The following is a 17049-nucleotide window of genomic DNA, read 5'->3' as shown; positions in this document are numbered from 1 at the left end:
GTCCGATGCTCCCTAACCCTCGTTTCCTAAATAAAACCCCGTCATTCCCCGTACCTGGCTTCCCTTGCCTGTTTCCAGCACGATCGCCGCCACCTGTATTCCCTGATCGTGACAGTAAGTGCTGAAAGAAAGGAAATGCAATGTACAGTAGCATTTGCATTGCATTAGGTATTACAAACAATCTAGAGATGATTTAAAGCATACAGGAGGATGTGTGTGGGTTATATGCGAATACTATGCCATTTTAAATAAGGGATTTGAGAATCCATGGATTTTGGTATCCACAGGGTGTCTTGGAACCAATCCCCTGTGGATACCAAGGGGCAACTATATAGCAAGCTTTTCACATCATCAATTTTTAAAGCTATTTTAAAATATCATAATACCAGTCATACTGACAAGAGAAGTACATCCCTTTGTCTAATAGTTGTGCTTAATAGTTTATATTATTGCAATTATACAAGTCTTTTGGTTTTAGGCCATGAAGTAACTTATTAATATAATGGGAAAAGGAGCAGTTTTGGAAGAGGTGTGCTCTTAAGGTTCCAGAATTCTCTTTAAGAGCCTAATTAATCAAAATCAGGGCTGCCCATAACGGGGGAGTGAGGGGCACACTTTCATGGTTTTAAACACTGAAGTGGGAAGCATGAGTGTGTGATCATGGATAATGTTAGCTGTGTTTGGGAGGGGGGGGTACATTTTATAGAATTTGTCAGGGGCCCACTCCTGTCTTTGAGTGGCAGCGATCAAAACCAAAGAGTTTATGGGAAAAGATAATAGCTGTCATGCAACGCTGAAGAAACTCAGACAAACAAATAAAAAAGAAAATCATACATGAAACGTAATAAACATTTACAAAGAGTTAACGGAAATACTAATACAAAAAAGGCGACATATGCCTGTAAGTAAATTTATGCTTTATCCTTTCATTTATTTAATATATGTTCTTATTTAAATATGTGTATTAGTACTGTATGTATTTACTAGTAAATTCAGCCTTATGTTTTTTGGGTAACACTTTCTATGAATGCCATGTCTGTAAGAATCTATGAACACATTCATAATATGTTATAATGCATAAACATGGCTAAAAATATTTGAAAAACTAGCTATGTCTATTATGCATTATGAAAGCTTTATGAAGCTTAGTTAAAGCAATAAAGATGCCTTCATAATGCAGTCTTCATAATCATTCTTAATTCTTGTACTGACCATTATAACGCCTTATGAAGGTATCTATAGGGCATTATAGATAATCTTCATTGGAGCCCGTGAACATAATGCTTTACGACTGTAATTATAAGATGCTATATTGCTTTAATTCTTATACTGACCATTATAAGGCATTGTGTGGGTGTCTATAATATATTGTAGATGACAGCTTCAAGTAAAGAGTTAACTTTTTTGCTATATGTTTTCTTAAATGATATGAGAATGTAAATCCTATTTACGTAAAATATGATTAATGTAAGGGATTTGGAAATGAATGAGTTACATGAAGAAGACATGCATCTAGACTCTTTGCTGTTTCTGCACAAAGCTTGCAAACTGGCAAATCATACTCATTCGACATTATTTTCCCTTTTAAGGAAGCTTTAAACACTCTGTGGTGAAAAGCAAAATTGAAAATAGCAGTTTTGTGTAGAATTCTCCTTTACTGTGAACATACAACAGACTGTGAAACACTGCTTTTCAATAAATTTGTTTTTGTTAACACAGATCCTGACAAAAATTTAAATTAAAATACTACTGCCCTATTTAGAGTTTACCTGTCTGGACTTGTAATCTGTCTGGATGTGCGTAAGATAATTCTTGGTAAGTCTGACTACATTATGCATAATTTATTTGTCTAATCAATAAACTGACAGACAGAAAAGAAAATCACGTGAATAGCGTTCCCCTGTGTACCAGGAATACATTTTATGCCAAAGTGCTTATAGCCTTTTCTCAACATTTCTTTCCATTGCCTAAATTTATGTTTACTAGATTAATATAACATATTCATTTTAGACTTCACCTAGTTTTGCAAAATTTCAAGATAAATTGCTTCTTCATTCTGCTGCAGGACAGCCCAGATTCTTAAGCGTTTAGCCCTTCTTTAGTGCAGGATTATTACTTTGAAACTCAGTCTTTGAGACTATCATGTACTGACATCAATGTAAACCGCTGAGTATAACTCTACTGGTTACTTTACTGATTTGCACTGGCTCGAAATGGACAGTAATAAACAAATAATCCTTCCCACTGAGAGTTTTCAAAGTCTCGCTGGTCCCACGAGTACTAATAATATGACTAGAGTTTAGCATGAAGGCCATATATATTTATAGGAAGCATAAAGGCTTATCCTTAGATAATTTTATTTTGATTTTTCTCCCAATTCTCTGGGATAATTATATCTTACATTCATAGGAAAATAAGATAAAAAGAAACACAGAGAGGAATGTAATAATCCCATAAGCTGTGCTGGATACCTCAATTTAGATAAAGTAGTCATGCCGTTTTCCATTTAACAAATTAAAGATTTATCATGGTTCCTTTTCCACTTGTCTCTGTGCTGCGAGAAGAACTGAAGGTTAATGAGGATGTTCATTTTTCAGCCGTTCATAAAATGCGTTTTTATGCTCTCAGCTGTGACCTAGTTCATACATTCATAGCAGAACATCGTCAGGAGCAGAGGAAAAACAGTGGCAGCTGTATAACTATTCCTGAGGGACACACAGATGTAATTCACTGTGGTTTGAAGTATTTTTCAACCCACTCACAGGATGCACAACCCCTTTCTGCTACCATTCTATGTTTTCAGGCTGAGACATTACAGTATGTGTTGGAGACTGAGAAAAATATAATGATCAAAAAAAATGCATTATCTTTTAAACATTTTTCTAATCCTTTCGGTTAGAAAGTGACTAAATCCTTTGGCAGTTACCGTGTGAAATTAATGTCTCCGCAAAGACATTATGAAAGTTAATTTGTACAATTAGGCATAAGCAGTTTATGTCGATACTGCCTGGAAGTCTAACTATAAAAATATACATAGTAGCTGTTTGAGTAGCACTGTGGCTTGAGAGCTCTGGGCATGTTTATGTGCTTCTCCCGGATTTGTTTATGGAGCTTTTCTGTTCCTTCCATGTTTGGGTGGGTTTCTCTGGTTATTTTGGTTTCTGCAGTCTAAAGAGGTGTTTTGGTAAATTGCTTTGTCCCCCTGGACCATGTGTCTGCCTGGGGGGGGGGGGGTCGCCAAATGGGATCCCAAGGTGTTTTGTTGTGCGATAACACGCTGCATCAGTGTATGTCCCCTAACCTGACCTGACCCGTTTGTCCAATTTGCCTTATAGGTGTATGTTCCCCTAGACAGACTGTCAGCTTTGTCAGTTGACAGAACAGCAATCAGTTTTTGTACATCTATTCCAATCTGTTTTATCAGAGGTGGCGATTTCAGGTCCAGAGAGTACAAATCCAGACCTAGATTTAGTTTCAAACAACCAGTTGAGTATAAAGAGTCACAAAGTACACAACTGGTTGGTTAAAAAAATGTTGGTCTGGATTTGTACTCTCTGGACCTGAAATCGTCAACTCTGATAAAAAAAAAAAACACATTCAAGTAGATGTACAAAATTTTTGATGGCTATTCTTCTGTGTATGTTGCATACACTTCTATTAACGACTAATTTAATTATTTTGATGTGATTCATATTTAAGTATATGCTTTGTAAATTGTGTTTTAAAATGTAAATCTTGTAAATGTCAACAAAATGATCACCCAAAATATGGGATTTCAATATAAATCTCAACACTGGCCCACCGCTGAGGCCCAACGAGGCCCAACGCTGAGGAGAGGTGAGGCCCAGGGCAAGTCAACTTATTCAGGGCCCCAATAAACAAACAATTAGCCAGCTAGCTAGTGCCAAACGGAAGGGAGGCCACATAGGTTGCATTAGCCTAGGCTATGCAACTTCATGTCCATGACAGGATTCAAATTAAGCGCATAAGTGTAAGTCATAGCACAGGATAGCCATGCTTATTATACATTATGAAGCTCTATGTTGTACTATACAGTACATACAGTACCTTCAAAATGCAGTACAAAGTATTCTTAATTCTTATACAGACAATTATAATGCGTTTTATATGTTGCATTATAGCTTATAAAGCATTATAATCAACACTATACTGTCTTATGTCAATCAATATAAGATGATGTAATGCTTTATTAATTCTTATACTTACCATTATAATGCATTATGAAGGTATCTATCATGCATCATAGATAACTTGAAGTAAAGTGCTACTAAAAAATGTGTAAAATTCTTGTGTAAAAATGTGTTATTTAGCCTATCATCTTGTGAAAGAACCACATATGCATTGCAGAAGTTTTGCAAAAGTTAATAGAACATTGAAACTTCTCTCTCACTCATTAAAAGAGGAATAAACATGTTGGTTGAACCTCTACCCCCATGTGTCTTTTTTTAAACTGTTTAACATGTCAGTGTCAGCATTTAATGCTGAAAGAAACTTACAAGATGAGATTTTAACACTTCCTCTCAAATCAATTTACTGGTTAAGTTGGTAAGGCAAAAAAAATACAGTCTTCCCAGCACATAGAAGCATACGGCAAAATCTGGGCTGCAATTCTTATGGCTGGCCTGCATTAGTGCTGATAACTGAGCTTTAGATATGCACTCTATGCATTATAATACAGGGCTACTGAAGGTTTGTGATTAACCCACCACATCTGCACACTTATACGGATTAATTTTGCTGTGATGTAACTTCCTACACCTTTATCATGTAGGGAAGAAACGTTTGATTTATTATTAACTTGTATCTGATGTGTCACTTGTTATAAACCCAGCATAGTACACCCTATGCCCATCAAACTGTAGGGTTTTTATCCTGGGTTTCAGTAGAGCCAGGTTTCAGAATGTTTTGAATCAACTGGATCAATTTATTCGATGGATGATGGACTCCATGTGCTTAGTCTTGACAAAAATTTACATGTAATTTACATGTATAAATTTACATGTGTAAATTAGCATAATTGCTTTTACAAACCATATGGATATGTTTTGGCATAAGAATAAATACTGTATAGTTAGCCTGAGTGCAGCACAACTTGTTAAAGAAAGCGCAAGCTAACAATGCATTTGTTACTTTTGCTTCTATGTCAAGCATAAAAGCATGCAGATTTAACACATAGTTCTCCGTAATCTCTGGAATCCTTTCAAATGAAGTTAGCAGCATGTACTAAACACTATACATTATATGTTTTTATACCGGATGATAAATGGACGCAATCCCTCTTTCGCTTAAAATGAAGCCAAACCTTTTCCAGCCCATGGTGGAAGTTACTTTTCTGGCCACAAACACTGTTTTTAATATGCACTCATGTTTCTTCTGTGATTGTTTTGTCAGAAAACGTCATCAGTGCATTTGAATTTCAAATGTGTTTTTATTTCAAAAACATTGTTCTTGACTTTTCCACAAATGGTTAGAGTTATGAAACCATTGCATCTCTTCCATTAAACTCTGCTTTCTCTTCTAACATGACAGATGCATTTCCATTAAACCTTAGAATCATGGAAAATCAAGCAAGAAAATGTACAGGGTCTATGAAAATAAACTGAATAGTGGACAGGCCACTCAAAACCTAGGTAAGTAATTAGCTATTACATTTATTACACTTGAACTTTTCGGCAACACTTTACTTAAAGCATTATAGGTCATAATGATCATAACTTTCATAATGTTAAGGATCCAGGCAGATTTGGAGTGATGGCGAGGCATGGTGCAGGCAAGTAGGAAGGAGGTGGACGACCCACTGGAGGCTCAAAGGACAAACGGGGTTTATTAACTGAACTAAAAAAAACACAAGAAACACTGACAAAACAAAGAACCATGAGGGGTCAAAGGTAAATGGGGATAAACAAAGACTAATTACAAAATGGGGCAGGTAAGCATAGCCAACATACAAACTTCACAAACATTAAACAATCAACAAACCACTCGCAAACTAAACAGAGACAGGGACTTAAATAGAGGGGGGTAACAAGACTAACAAGGGGCAGGTGAGATTAATCAACAAGGGTTGGGAAAACAGGTCACAGGTGAAACTAATAATTAACTCAAGGAACTAAACTAAGAACTAACCAAGAAATAGGGAAAACAGAATCTACAGTAACACTGGGAGAATAACAGACAGGTAGAAACACAAGCATGGGCACAAAGAACGAAACCAAAACCAAATACAAATCATCAGAGACAGGAACTAGAAAAACTCATACAAATGAAACACTAGGGGACAAAATACAAAAACAGAGGGGGGCAGGATTTACTGTCATAAGGTTGATTATGCTTGGAGCCATACGGCCAATAATGCACTAAGTAGCTTCATAGTCCATTATAATGGCCATTATAGTAGAAGGTATCTATTTCGCATTACTGATGAGAGCTTCATAGAGCATTCGTAATGCATAATAAACATGGCTATGTGTTATGCCTTTTTATAACTATAGTTATTGATGTTTTATAGCAGTTTATGAATGCATTATATTGCATTATAAAGATTTCTATAATGCATTATAATGACTGCTTTAAATTTCAATTTTTGCAATCTGATCTTTCCCCTATTTACTAATTTTACATATCTGTCCAGTATTTACCAATTACATATGAGACATTTCCCATTTTGAAAACACATAATAAAAGTAGCTTGCTGTAAGGCATTACAGTCTATCATAATTCATCAGGTCTGATAGGCTGCAATAAAGGAGAAAAGCCATCATAGAATATTTGTCAACCTATCATTCATGTCAGCTCAAAAAGGAAGCGTTAAGATTTGGAATCCAGAGTTTGATCCATTCATCCAACTTTTCTTGCTGCTTATGTAGTACAAGTTCATGATGACTGTTTCAGAAAGCATGGGACAAAGGGCAAGGGTGCCACCATATTGCAGATTTCCATACATGATTAATTGTAATATATATCACATTAAGAATGTTAAGTGTTTTTAGAATGACATGTATTGTCATCTTGACTCCAGAATCAGACTGACAGATACAAGAACAATAGAATGAAGAACCAAAAGTCTTTTCATCTCATTCAGAGGTGTGAAGTTACAGAGAAGAAAATACTTCATTACTGCATTTAAATACTCATTTCTTCAGATTTGTGCTTTATTTGAGTATTTTAACTTGTACCTTTTACTTTCACAATGGTGACTTTTTACTCTGATAGATTCTGCTCAACCATCGTCCATCACCAATGCTTTGTGCCGGATCCTGCCGAAACACATTCTGGGACACATTCTCTAATCTGTCTATGTTCTGGCACATATTTGCGCGGATCTGGCAGCTCTCCAGTTAACAAACACTAAGACAATAACACACAAGAATAAAATTAAATAAACATATTTAAATTTAATGTGCACTTTTCATGCAATTTCACATACTTTCATAGTTTAGATTTATTCTTAGAAATACGTAGCATGTTTTCAGCACCGTGTTTTGCATGTGTTCTGGGACTTGTGCCCAGCTTATTACCCCTCCACATTCATTATCCTTTGTGTACCAGCACCTTTTGTCCATTACCCAGTTAAACAGCAATACTATTGCATGCAGAGCACTTGAGCGGTGCTGCACAATTCAACATAAAATATGTAAAAATAGAGTACATTTTTTTTCACTCACAATCGCGGTTATCATTTTTCTCTTACAATTCTTGAGAAATATATTTCCTTATTTATTATTATTTTTATTTTGTATTACTTATTGTCTTTTTGAAGATGGAACAAACAATTTGTAGAGATGCTGAATATGTCGTTTAACATACCGAAACTGCCATCCAGTATTTAACCTTTATCAATATTCAAAGTGCAAAGCACTAGAGCCACTGTTGCAGAAATGGTTATTATTGAATTGGATGATTTTCTGTAGTGGAGGTTTTCTTAGGCTAATTCATCTTTTACAAGAAATCTCAAACTAAAGGCCTGCAGCGTTATTAAATCCGTTATTAAATCAGGCACATAGGTCTAAGTCGATCCTTCGTTTTCCACAGAATAAAAAAATCATTCCACTAATCCAGTGGATTTGTAAAGTTGCACCATTTTTTCAGGATGAAGCAAAAATATGAGACTCAGTTTTCCTTGTTGTGCTGCATTGTAACTTACAAGGCTATATTCAAAACTGTCTCGAGTAAATTTAAAAGGATAGGCCAAGGTTACTTCTTGTAAGATCAATAGATTTGAATGTACTTTTTTTTAATTAAGTACTTTTAAAACCAAGGATTTTTTTTACTTTTACTTGAGCAGTGTTTTACTGGATTACTTTTACCTGAGTAACTATTACTTAAGTATGAAAACTGAGTACTTTTAGCAACAGTGATCTTATTAAGTGAAATGTAAGGTGTTTATATAGGAGCAGCTTATAGGAAATGTAATATTGTTGAGGTTTTTAGGATACAAGGTAAGGTTGTAAAAATGTGACTTAAAAAGAGAGGCATTACTTTTAGCCGAACATGCGAAATTCAACCTTCTAGACAAACATATCAAGCAGAAATGTAGATAAAGATATGGCTATGTATGGATATGAAGCAATGATTATCCATCTCCTAAACCAGGGGTCGGCAAGCCATTTTATCCCAAATTCCTGAACCAAGGTTTACAATGAGCCGCAATGGGTAGAGAAGGGGGTTTGAGATACGATTTTTTAATGTGATATGGGCATATATGCATTTAACACAAAGACAAAAGTTCAAGTACTTATAAAAAATAAAGAAAACCAATTTCGGGGGGTTTTAAATTACTCGGACGAGTAACAGTGCAAAGGTGACTAATATTACAACATTGTTGAGATCTGTAGCGATAGTCGTCACCCTGACCCCGTCTTTCGTTCGGCTCTGCAGTTGTCTGCCCTTCACTCTCCTCCTCACTACTGTTGTGGTGACGAGCAGTGCAAATGTAGTCACAACTCAGCTAGCTATAATATGTAAATCGGAGAAAATATAATAATGTTTATGAAGACCTGGGAAGGCGTGGTGACGATTTACTACAAAAAGGATATGAAAGAATTAGTAATCCCAATAAATGTTGAAGCGTACGTCCAATCTCAGGTACTTGTAAATAAAAAAAAAAAAGAATTTGTAAATGATGACATTAAAATGTCACAGAAGCATGCAATTGACTGCCTCATTCACATATAGCTAAAGAAATATCTAAATGAAAAATATTACCCCATAAATAAATAATTTATCTTTACGAAAGTATTATCATAATTATATTAAGATATGAAAATGCGAATGCGGCTACCGTTCTGAGAAGATCCGCAGTCATGTGGTCAAAGACCTGCATGTGGCTCGCGGGCAGGAGGTTTCCTGTCCTAAGCAAAGTAGATGTTAATCTGTACTTTAACAAATCAGGCATTTGTTTAACAATTCCTTTCATTAACAGTCATTAACTCAGTGGAGCCTATGTGAAGCGGGAAAGAATGTGATTACAAAAATGGCACATGCTGCATTGACTTTTAGGAGGGAAATACACCAGTTATTGTCGAAGTACATTTCCACAGTAGTGTAGTATATAGATTTGTGAATATAGTGTTTTTTTGTAAATATAGTGGACCTGAAAATATGTCACCAAAAGTAAGGAAGTTTGATGTTTTATTCACACTTTGGGAATATTTTGGTCCCTAGATGTGATCTCTGCAACCCCCGCCCCCACACGCACACACGTATGTCAGCCAAATGAGGCTGTGATTTAAAAATGTTTAACTCATTCTTATTGTCCCATTTTTCTACTGATTATGGTATTTTGTTTGAGCAATGCAAATGCAAATATTTTGTTTGAGCAAATGACAATGCATTTTCTACCTCAATTCCAAATTCAGTCCAAATTCCAAGAAATCACCATCAAAGTCTCTGAGGAAACACATTTTTTCCCTAAACTGCACTTTCTGACATTTCCACCATATAAATCAATTTGTTCTTGTTCATCTGGATGCCCTCAAGTGGCGCTCGGCTGCCCTGCCAGCTACCATTACCCAGCCATGCTGAATCTTCTAAAGCTAAGCTGTTCAGTTGGGCATCATGCTCCTCTACAATGACTGCTAAATACAATTCATGTACCCATCAAAACATTGATCCTGGAAGACCACTCTCCTGTATCACACAAGCATTTTATCTCTCACCCATGTCTCCTAGATTCTGCTTGCTAAAAACGTTATTTCCTCTGTAACAAAATCCATCAAGTTTAACTGCTTTGCAGACATGATGTATTACTCTGCCTGACTGAGGTAAGGTACAAGGTCTACCAAGTATGTATTTTGTAGAAATCAAATAGACATCCTCGGTGTTAAATTAACACTGCTGATTTATGCTGTGTAGAGGATTAATACATGTTACCACACGATTGCCATCCAACAATATATACATAAGTATTCAGAATAAATGTTGCATGTCTAATTATATTGATTTATGACTGAATTCTTTGTCTATGGTCACTTATAATGGATGAAACTAATTGCAATAATGAATGAGATGTGTTGAAATGGAAACACTATTAACATACAACCAATTTATTGAGTAGCTTAAAAGGTTTACACATAAGTTATTCATAAGTGCCAGGTAATTAAATCACAGGCTTTTCAGCCACACGCCTATGTAGCATAACAACAATAACAATGCTCATCCATCCATCTTTCGAGGGCTTATCCAGTGGCTCACATCGCAGGGGCCCATCGCAGGGGCCATTGGGCAGCAGGTCGAGGAACACTCTGAACAGGGTTGCATTCTATCACAGAATGCACACACAGGCACACTACAGACAACTTAGAGATGCTTATTTTCCTGCTTATCAGTACTTTGCCTTTATAATGTATTCTTAGAACATTAGCAGCATGTATATATATATATATATATATATATATATATATATATATATACCTTAACAGCTTTAATATACATGAAAACAAGCTTTTTATGACTATACGATTATAATGTTTATTTATGTATATTACAACTGTTATGACTTGACAATGTTATGAAGGTATACTTACATCCTGCTTATAAATGCTCTATGAATGCATTATAAATGCATTATGAAGGTGCACTGAATGTTCTATGAATGCATAATGAATGCATTATGAAGGTGTAGTTAATGTAAAGCATTACTGTACCATCCATCCATTGTTCTTTAGGAGGAAACCAAGTATCCCAGCAGAACTCATCATGACTCCAGGGCAGCATGTAAACTTCACACACACTGAACAGGGACATGACTCAAGCTCTCTGGCCTGGAGATCTGAAGCAGGAATATAGCCCATTGAGTATGACCACCATGACATTCATTCCAACAAATTTGAAGTTCCCATTTCTTAAGTTCAGAATGCGATTTCTTTTAAAGGACTCTCAAAATAATACCAAACTCAAAGCACCTTATGAAAAAGGAATTACCAAATGCCAAAAGTTTTGGCATATTGAGTAATTTTAAATGTAGAACAATATAGTTTTTTTAATACAAATACATTTTACCCTTGTTATCAAAGGGATTTATTGTCTAATGATCTTCCTTATCCATTTTGGACATTCATTATAACTGGTACATAATTGGTGTCACTGTCCTGCCCTGCCTGATCCTCCTGTCCCCGTTCTGGCATATAACAAGCCACGCCTGGTGTTTGTTTGTATTACTTCTTGTTCGAGCCCTCATGTGATTCACTCCAGCAGCCTCTCATTGTGCTCACTCGTTGGCCTAGTATATAATTGCTTCTCTTGTGATCTCCAGTTCTGTTTTTGAAGTTGTGTTGCCCCTGTTACTTGTGCCCCAGCCTCCTATTTTTGATTCCCTGTGATTCCATTTGTTTATCTGTTCAGTTTCTTTAATAAACTTCCTTCCATTTGCCCTGTTGTCTGCTCCTGCTTCCTCCATTTCACCCGCACATGACAGTCATGGCCTGAAAGTCGAGGGCAAGCATTAGGGAAAACAAAAGGGCTTTATTGAACTGAAACAGGAGCTGGGAAACAGAATAGACCATGAGGGGTTAGAGAACAGGAAATAAAAGAGTAGGGAAGGACTGGGGCAGGCACATAGACTTGACATTGATGACAGGACTAGGGATCAGTGGACCGAGAAGTACTTTTATACACAGCTACACAAGGAAGCAAGCAAGAGGCAGCTGGAGTGAGGCAACAACAGGCAGGAGCAAGATGTAAGCCAAACGATTCACAGGCATGGCTCATTAAGGCCATGCTAGGGAGGAAACAGGAGGATCAAATGGGCAGGGCGTGACAATAGGCATGGTACTGGGTGACAAAGGATGGGAATGGCTTTGGCAGAAACATCATATTGTCTTCATAGTACACCATCTTTATTTATTACTGTTTAGAGATGGTCTTGTTATACTATAATACACACTGGAAAAAAGGCATTTTTTGCAAACAGTACAGTAATAAAAAAAAAATTCAATATAGGTACTGCTACATTAAGGTAAAACCTGAAAGCAAACATGGTATGGGCAGTCAAATACTTTTATTTTAAAGGTTTATATTTCTGTAAGACTGCTATTATTCTATCTGAAGGTCCTATATCTGAAATGATTGTAATAACTTACAATTCGAAATGTATACCTTTTGCCTGCTCTGGACCGGAAATTCTCAAGGGTGGTAACAAAAGGCCAGACTTTAGGCAAGGATCTTGGGAGAGGATGAAAAAGGCGCTCATTCCAACCACAAATGAAAGCATCATTCAATGAAATGGCGGGGTTGAGTCCCATGGCTGGAAAAAGGGCAGGGAAGAACAGGTGCCCTGGCAGCCTATTCATCCAACAGTAGCACTGACCCAGGGTGACTGTAAATACTTCGCAAAACATCCTTTGGTAGGATTAAATTTAGTTAGAGTATGATCTGAAGTCATAAAATGTCAATGATGTGCGATGCTCCAGGGAGTAGACGGTGTGCTATTAGTTCTGCTCTTGGCAAGATGGTTGATTCTCACGTCTGTAGCCATGCTGTCTATTCTCCAGTATTGTATTGTGCCCTAGAGAGGGAAGCTCTCATTTCCATATGGTGGTAATTCATCGTTGTATTGAATTTAATGATCTGGGGTCCAGTAGGGGAAGCCTTTATTGATCTTTGGCTCTTTGTTTTAGCCAATGAAGGGACAACCTAAATAAGAGGATTATGCATGCACAACATATGGTTCAGCAAAGTGTAAACACCTCTAGGAAGAAATCTACACTTTCTTTTAGAGCACAATGCACACATATTAGTGCACTATATATGACACTGAATAATATTGTGAACAATTTATTCATGTTGCATTGTTTTCTCTTTTTTGAAATCCCATATCCATCCATTTTCCCAACTGCTTATCCTATTGGGTCGCGGGGGGTCCGCAGCCTATTCTGGAAGCAATGGGCATGAGGCAGGGAACAACCCAGGATGGGAGTACCCAGAGAAAACCCCACGACGACATGGGGAGAACATGCAAACTCCACCGACATGTGATCCAGGCGGAGACTCGTACCTGGGTCCCAGAGATGTGAGGCAACAGTGCTAACCGCTGCTCCACCATGCCCCCCCTAAAATCTCATATTTTATGTTATATTCAGAGGAGGTGATAATATATAAAGTGATCATCTGTGACTATATGTGTTATTAAAAATACTAGAGCTACTTTTTATCAGCAATAAATAAAAATAGTGATCATACGTTTCCAAAGCTATATGAAACTATAATCAGATTGTTTTTCTGTCCTTTTACTAAAATTTGCTTTTATTCAAAAGGTTAACAATTGAAGAGTTGGTTTGACTTGCCAAAACCAACACTGCAAAAATTTCACTAAGAAAAATTGTGTACACAAGTAAATGTATGTCGTTTAGTATTTGTACCCCTGGAACATATATTTTGCTATTAGTCAATACACTTAAAAAATAAACTTGGTAAGGTTTTTTCTCATACTAAGGTTTATTAAAACCCTAGGGTAACTTAGCAAAATGTTTTAATATTTAAGTTCTCTCAGCCATTTGATAAGAGACAAAATGCGTCCTCCCTTGCATGCCTGGGAGCGTCAAGGACAGACAATGTGTAGCCTCAGAACATTGCTCTGCTGGCTATTGGCTATTTATCACCATGCACGCTGTACTGTTCAGCACAGCCTCGAAGAGATATTGCTGACTGGGACGACATTTTGACCAGCTGGGTGCCATTTTTAAATTGGTTGTTGTCCAAAAAAGCCAGGAAGAAGATGGTTTAAGAGTAAGTCTGAAAGTCCATCATTATGGAAGCTGTGTAGCTTTTTTTGTGGTCATCTTGGATTCTTTACTGGTCAAATTAAATGTGCTGTTTGATTATGGACATAATTGAAATGTAAAAATCACTTTAACGTGCAGATTCAAATTGCAGTGACTCTTAGATGCATGTTTTCACTGAAGTAGGATGACCATTCATGTAATAACTCGAGGAACATAAATATTGTGAAATGAATTAACCATTAATCAACATTTAAATAACATTTGAAATAATAAATAACTAAGACAAATAAAGTATATTCCATATATTCCATATGTCATCATTACACACTGGTCAATCAATTGATACATTTATTTAGAAAGATGAATCTTTGTTATTTCTAAATGCATTTGGATTTCAAGGACCTCTGAACTTCCATCCATTTTCTGTACCCGCTTGTTAACTACCAAAGTTATTAAAATTGTATGCTAATTTAAAATTAAAATGGTAGACATGATGCAAGAGCAGCTATATTCAAATGATATAGTCATGGCATGGAGGAGTTGTTTTGTATTCGAAACCTCAATTTCACAGTAATAAAGAGGTGAAGGATAATCTTCACATTTTCTTTTGAGACTGCGTGTCAATTAACTTTTTAACTTAGAACAACTATTTTAGAACTATGATTTGGGTTTCAATTTATTAGTGCTTAAAAATAATGTCCTTAAAACTACTGGCTGTTTTCTATTTTTTGTAAATACATGAATAAAGTAATCATTTTTGTTATAAATCCAAAAAATTAGTAGCATTTTTGCTGAATTAAGCAAGCATCCCAAGATTTTCTGTGAGCACTGTGTATAATCATTACTGACCCCCCTATCCAACTGCCATAAAGGTAATACACATGCATGTTGATTTATGAATCTCATGCATTACTGTGAAATGAATTATGTCCCAAGAACACAGAAATACACCCTGCACAGAAATACACACTCTTTAGTTTGTATCAGTTTTGTTAATGCCATATTGTTATTCATGTGGACGAAAATAATTATTCTGTAGCATGTTATCTTTCAATATTTTAAACTGAGAATTTACGGGCTAATGACAACAATAACGAGATGAGTATGTGCCTAAAATATTTATGGAAAAAACAAATATTAATATAACCCAACTTTAATAAGTGTATTTGAAAAAACATTGCACATTCTAGGTCTGTTCCTTTACTTTGCTGAGTTGTCTAAGTGATAGGAGTTATGATCGCAAGTTGACCTTGCCTATCAGACAAGTGGATCAATGTCATATTGTTGTTTATACAATGGCTTTAAATCTTATAATACATTTATTTTCCACACATACTTTCACTTCAACTTTATAATTCACTACCCATGAAATTTATGCTACTCTTTTCTCCTTGTTAATTTTTTAATATTCAGATCGCATATATCTGCTTTGGAAATGTTATTAATATTTAATATTTAATACATAACATTAACACATGCTTAAAACTTTCTTATTCCATACAAGCAAAGTTGATCCAACTTTGGAGGTCAATAATTTGGTTTGTATATGTGTGGATTATTTACATGATATGCTATATATTGGACAAGCAGAGGAAGAAGGCCGTAGTGATAGACGTAGCAATCCCAAGCGATGGTAACATCAGGAAGAAGGAACATGAGAAGCTCGAGAAATACCAAGGACTGAGAGAAGAGCTAGAAAAGATGTGGAAGGTGAAGGTAACAGTGGTCCCAGTGGTAATTGGAACACTCGGGGCAGTAACGCCCAAACTGGGAGAGTGGCTCCAACAGATTCCAGGAATGACATCTGAGATCTCTGTCCAGAAGAGCGCAATCCTAGGAACAGCTAAGATACTGCGCAGGACCCTCAAGCTCCCAGGCCTCTGGTAGAGGACCCGAGCTTGAAGGACAAAAGACCGCCCACAGGAGGGCGAGTGGGGAATTTTTTTTTTTTTATATATATGTATGTTATCATATGAAACATTTAATAGCAGAGGCTATTGCTTTGAACACACCTGGATAGTATACATCAGGACATCAATTTATTGAGAAAAGTTACAATATATGTACGAAGTTTTTTCATTCTGTTCTCCTGCATTTTTAAGACTGTCTTTGGTGAGCGCGGAGCCTATTCCAGAAAGCACTGAATAGTGGCCAGCCTGGATGTGGTGCTAGTCCATTTCGGGACGCATGCTATGGGTCATACAGAAACACAGATCCTCTTAAATTAAACTGCATGCAAACACTGGAAGAAGATAAGGAAGTGAGACCACAGTGTTGCATGCCTCGGGAGCATGCCACCATGGATTAGTTGTATTTTTAAAATAGATTATTGTTGTGCTACAGGAATCGGCTTTCATGGAAAAACTCCATGAGAGACTGGGATTTTCATTTAGTGAGTCCCCTTGAAGAGAGTGGTGGGAGTGGAGAAAGTATGGGGAAATAGAAAGAAACATCCATAAAATTAGCATGTTAAAGGTTCTTCATGAAGAAGTCTGCCAGTCGTAGTAGGAGAGCAGAAGTCATTGGTCTCTGTGATGAGTATGTGTCAAAACAAGAGGTGAACTTTCCCCACGGTTATATGCAGGTTGCAAGCACAGATTACTATAATTGGCTGTCCTTTGTGTTTGAAACTTTGCCCCAGCACCTGTTCTGCGTGAGAGAAATCTTCCTGTGTGTAATCCACAGAGTTGGAACCACTGGGATTACGAGGCCAGAAGTAAGATGTAGTACTTCTTTAATTATGTTGATTGACACTAATTGCTGTTTGACGCCCTTAGTTTGGGATCTTGCTCAGAGCTCATTAGCAGTA

Source organism: Brienomyrus brachyistius, chromosome 5 (genome assembly GCF_023856365.1).
Source record: "Brienomyrus brachyistius isolate T26 chromosome 5, BBRACH_0.4, whole genome shotgun sequence".
Lineage (NCBI taxonomy): Eukaryota > Metazoa > Chordata > Actinopteri > Osteoglossiformes > Mormyridae > Brienomyrus > Brienomyrus brachyistius.
The sequence above is the reverse complement of the archived record's forward strand: the minus strand, read 5'-3'. Positions refer to the sequence as shown.